The sequence below is a fragment of the Cupressus sempervirens genome, chromosome 9 (genome assembly GCF_028749045.1).
Source record: "Cupressus sempervirens isolate cs-2001-9-10 chromosome 9, ASM2874904v1, whole genome shotgun sequence".
NCBI lineage: Eukaryota > Viridiplantae > Streptophyta > Pinopsida > Cupressales > Cupressaceae > Cupressus > Cupressus sempervirens.
In genome coordinates, this window is record NC_143126.1 from 673,590,987 (window position 1) to 673,596,792 (window position 5,806).

General features: G+C 32.7%; 1 pseudogene; it reads left to right on the forward strand.

The window, feature by feature from the left end:
• The first annotated feature begins 2,757 nt into the window (after positions 1-2,757).
• LOC149540533 (phospholipase A1-Ibeta2, chloroplastic-like) lies at positions 2,758-4,282 on the forward strand (annotated as a pseudogene).
• The last annotated feature ends 1,524 nt before the right edge of the window (positions 4,283-5,806 follow it).

Below are 5,806 nucleotides of genomic sequence, written 5' to 3' on the forward strand. Positions count from 1 at the left end.
GGTGTCAATGAACACAAGTTATAAAATAGTTATAGGACTATTTTATAGTTCATTCTCATACATATTAGAAATGTTATATGTTTATAAATTAGCTCTCGTTTAGCTATATTAAAATTTTTAAAAGAAACACATGCTATGTGATTTAAATACCTTCTAATCATTATAAATTAAAATTGAGGCCCCTTTATAGAATTGAAGTTGAGGATGCCTTATTTAGCATTGACTGTTTAGAAGAGGAGGAAGAATAACCAAATAAGAGCTTTTTATGTTTGGAAAATTATAGTAAATTTTTTGAAGTAGTTGATAGTAGCTAAAAATGTGGGGGGCTAGCCCTGGAGTACAAAAGGGTTGAGAATTTAGTAGGAGGTTACATCCCAATTAGCTAACCTATACCAACTTTAAATATTAAAAATCATAATATGTTCAGAGCCTAATTTTCATTAGCCACACTCCTTAAACTGCTATGTATAAGAAATGGAATAATAAACCAGTAGTATTTAAAAATATTGTTGCTATTGGTCCAAGTAAATGACATAGTCCAAAAAACCCTGTGGGGTGTAAAGTTCAAAGACATAATCATAAAACCAAAAATAAAATACAATGGATCATGAGCTAGATGTCATCTTCCTTCTCCTGGTTACCATTCTTTTTCTCCTTAGATGCTTCCCTCACTGCATCCTCCTCTTTTCTTTTGCTTTCATTGGTATGTAGAGGATGGGTTTTGGCAAGTCCTCTACCATGAACTCATAGATGGAATGGGTAGTCTTAGTTGTATTTCCTAGGTTCTTTTCCTCTTTATTATCTTGTAGGAAGTATAGGGTTATAGCCACATAGTGCATAACCTTGGTGGAGAACTCAACTAGGGTTTCAAATCTGTGGGAGATAATAGTATGGTTATCCACCTGGTCCCTCAATGTGGCCTTCTCAAGAGTATAGTAAACTTATTTTCCTAATGATAGGATGTTTATGATTTTCCTTAAACACTAGTTTGGATTAATCTAGAACTATTGAAGAGGCATCAATAGTAAATGATATAGAGTCTTCCAAAATTGTTATGGATGAAGAAGTAATAGATCTAGCAAAGAATGATACATAAAATCTACTATTTCTTTTAGTTAAGGAAACAAAGTTATTCTTTCCAAATTGGTGTTTAAGAGAATATTTTTTTATATTGAAGCAATGAGAAGTATAAATAAACATGGGTTAACCTAAAAAAAAAATTAAATCTATTAGATTTACTTTTGATTTAGAGGTTGATCAAATGGATGTGAAAATCATTTTCTTTCAAGATTATTTGGAGGAGTATATTTATATCACATGAGAAAGCCAACAATATAAAAGTGATTTAGTTTGTAAATTGAATAAATTCTTGCCTAGAGATGATTCATAAAATATTTTACCAAAAATAATAATTTATATGTCTGGTAAAGTATTTTAAATTAGATCATTCTATTTATTATATTGTAATATGGTGATAACTTAATGCGTTTTTCAATATATGTTGATGATATTGTCAACTAGATGTTAAATTTGAAATTAAGGATGTTGTTGTATAGAAAATCACAATCTTCAATGGAGATTGTGGGAAATAGAGGAAACAGAGTAAATAGAAAATTATGGCTACTATAAAGTATTTGTTTTTTTCATAGATATTTAACATGAATGATTCTAGGCCATTATGTGCACCCTTTATAGCTAGAATCAACTATTTAGATTGTCCTAAATCGCTATTAGACATGGAATAAATGAGTCTACTACTTTCCAAGTGTAAATGGAACTTTGAGCACTTTAAGCTACATTAGACATTGACATTGATGTATGCATGTTTTACATTTTTTAATATACAACTCACAATTCAATTGTAAATAGAATAGTAAATTTCTTCAATTGTTTTTTATGGATAAAAAAGTAAAATGCATTACTAAATGCATAGTTTTGACTATTTCTCTTTCAATTAGATCTAATCTACAACCCCATCTATATAGTTCCAACGAATACATATCCACATTGTCCATGTTATTATTGATACATCTATAAAATTTAAACTAAGAAATAAATATCACTTTATGAATTCATATGCAATTGTATTGTTTATTATCTAATAATGTTCTCAAAAAATTTTAAAAATAAAAATAAAAAAACAAAAAACAAAAAACATATATCTATTAAAAGTTCAATTCTACTTCATTTAAAAAATATATTTTTTAAACAAAGTTTAGTTTACTTCTAAAGTTTGACTCTTAGATAAACATCATGGAATTATTCTTGATTTAACAATGTTAAATTTAAAGAATTGTTTGTATTATTCCCTAATTTATTATTAAACTAAATACAAACTTTTTTAATATTTAATTAATACACTTTATTAACCAAAAGACCATACAAAAATTTAGTACATTAAAACTCCTATTAAATCACATATTCCCAAAGTAATTTCCAACCATTATTTAGGAATTATTTTCTTCGCATATTACTGTTTTGATATCCCTCTTCCCAGGTTATTTTTATACTTTTTTCTTAAAATTCAAACATCTCAGAATCTGGGAATTCTACGAGCCGAGTAAGCAGTAACATACTAGAAACGAGTAAAGAGGATTGATATGTTTTGAATTGTGGCCCCACGCGCCCATTGTACTCTTCATACACCCTCCATAAATTCCTCCCTTTCATCCCTGCTAAATCACAACTGTATGTTATGAGTTTCTGACTATTCTTCATTTACTAATCCTTTAGTGAAAGATTACTGCAAGTCCTACCATGAAATTCCCAACCGTCTTAAAACACTCCACCCTTTCCCCTCTGCAGGTTTGCAGGTCGAATCCCACCCACGCCAGCTATATAGCAGCAGCCCCAAAGAATCTCAGGTCCCTAACATCAACATTCAACAATCATAACATTAATATACCCTTCTCTTTAGCCAGCCCGACACTAATGAGAAGCCCAATACAGAAGATCTTCATCAAGTTCAGAGAGCCTTTCACAATAGCTTATCTACAGCCCTCATTGACTCTAGTCCGGAAAAAACCACAAGCTCACAAATAGCCAGTCCTACCACTAAATGGGATTACTATTCACGGAATCATGATGTTGATTGGATGAGAAAGCTCTGTAGATCTGACCCTTCTCCAAAGCAGTGTGTGGCTCAAAAATGGAGGGAATACCATGGTGCTAACAACTGGAGAGGCCTGCTTGATCCTCTTGATGAAAACCTAAGAAGAGAAATTGTTAAATATGGAGAGTTTGCTCAAGCCACTTATGATGCTGTTGTCTCTGATCCAAAATCCACCTCTTATGCTTGCTGTGTCACTAATGATCTTGATTCCTTTTTTGATACAGTGGGGCTGACAAAAACTGGCTACAAGGTCACCAAATATCTTTATGCAACCCCCTCTATCCAAATGCCAGAATGGCTTGCAGGAATACTACCACCACCATTGAAACACACATCATCTAACTAGATGGCATTTGTCGCTATGAGTGATGATCTCCTAGAAATTAAAAAATTGGGCAGAAGGATATCGTCATTGCATGGAGAGGCACCATCACTCCAAAATGGGTTGGAAATCTTAAAACAGATCTTAAAACCCTAAATCTCATGCCATCAGAAGTCGATACAAACAAACCTTCTGGATTAACATATGGAAGCCTTCATCCAAAGGTTGCGAATGGATTTCTAAGCATCTATACAAACTCTTCCATGGTTGATGATAATCATAATAGAAATACAAATATTATATCTAGCAGTGCATCCGAGCAAGTTATAAAAGAAGTCAAAAGATTGGTGGAATTATACAAGGGTGAGGAATTGAGTATTACTATTACAGGCCACAGTCTAGTAGCCTCCTGGGGACTCTTGAGTGCCTACCAAATTGGAGAAACCCTTTTAGCATCTAATAACTTAAGTTCTGAACATAATATACTTGTGACGGTATTTTCTTTCGGAGGGCCCAAAGTTGGAAACATTCATTTTAACTAGGAAAGAATGGAGGAGATAGGTGTGAAAACATTGGGAATAGTGAATACCCATGATCTGATACCTAAACTTCCTGGCATGTTCTTGAATGAATGGTTGCACAGAAAGCTTTTTAATGGAGGGAAGGGGGAGATATACAGTCATGTGGGTCACGAATTGAGGATCAATCACTTGAATTCTCCTTATCTTAAACAGAATGTCGATGTGAGTTGCAGCCACGATTTGGAGGCTCATCTGCATTTGGTTGATGGTTTTAGGAGCTCGGCTGTCCCATTTCGTTCTAATGCAAGAAGGGATTATTCTCGTTAATAAGACCTGTGCTTTTTTTTAGAGATGAATTTATGGTGCCTCCAAATTGGTTGTTTTCGCCAGAAAACTTCACTTCTACTCTGATTTCCAAATCCAGCTATATGAATAGTGTATCTGTTAATTGAAGTTTTATCTCTCAGTCCAAATAATTGTAGAGAATGGAGATTAAAGGAAAAGATTTGCAAGGATATCTGTAAAAGTTCGGGAAATGATGGGCATACAATTTCAACAGGAGAGCTTGATGTACAATAAGCTATGCCAATGGCTTCTGTATTGTTTTTAGTACACACTAATCACAGCCACTATTTATCTGTACTGCTGTTATGTAGTAGGCTTAAATAAATCTATGGTCTGATGCTTAAAGAATGTGGATTCCTTAATTAAGTGGCGGGCAACTCCTGTCAAAAGATATTAAACAGGCGGCAGGCTGTCCAGTCTTCATCTAGATGATTGCTTTTATGAAGAAAAGGCGAAAAAGACGACCGGCATGCACTCCAAACATTCGGGAATTATTCAACACTTCAGAAATTTAGGGTTATGTGCGCTGCTTCACTCATTTAAAACCTACATTTTCTATTGGCTGTTTATGAGATTGGTCCAAATTGACTCTGCATTTAATTCATGTGTTTCATGGGTCCAAATTGACTCTGACTTTTGTTGTACTAATCCAAACATCAAAACTCGAAAGACCAAAGTTGGTGATGGACAAGCAGCTAATAATTTCCTCTTCACTGTTCCATTTAAATTATCAGTGCCTGGCTACCTTTCAATGAGTTGTATGATTCCTCCAACACGAGAATTTCAAAGTTTTAATAAATGAGAAAGATGTTCATTGAGTTAGAAGTGTCTTACTAGATTCTGATTAGTGCATCTAATATTGGCAAAACTATGTTCATTTGTTCATTTCAGAGCCACTTAAAACATTAGTGTTGTATAATTATTGTCCATTAAATTACACTGCACATTTTAAATAATTTATCTAATTAGTAATTAAAATAAATAAATAAATATATTATGATATGTATTATTTTATCTTCTTCTTTTTTTATTTTTATTCTAAATATATTATGATATGTATTATTTTATCTTCTTTTTTTATTTTTATTCTTTTAATGCGTCAGGTAAACTTTTTAACGTGACGGTAGTGCTGGTGCGACATGTCCACCGGTACCACGAGGATGGGGGAGACTAAAACCCGTGACCAACCCCCTGCAACTGGGAAGATTTAGCCAACCGAGCTAGGGCCCCGCCCATTTTATCTTCTTATTTTGTCATTTTCACACTATTATATAGATATTGTGTAGGATTTCAATATATTGTTCAAATAATTTCATTTATAGTAAAATAACGATTTTTTTTTTTTGTGAAGATCAAATTATTGTATCAATTTATTTATTTATTTTTGGATTATAAGATACATTTTCTCCAAGTTTAAGAAATCTTGATGACTATTTCTCATTAAATTTAAGAAGAATAATATGATTTAATCTTATTTCTCTCACATATCTTAGCCATTTCACATCA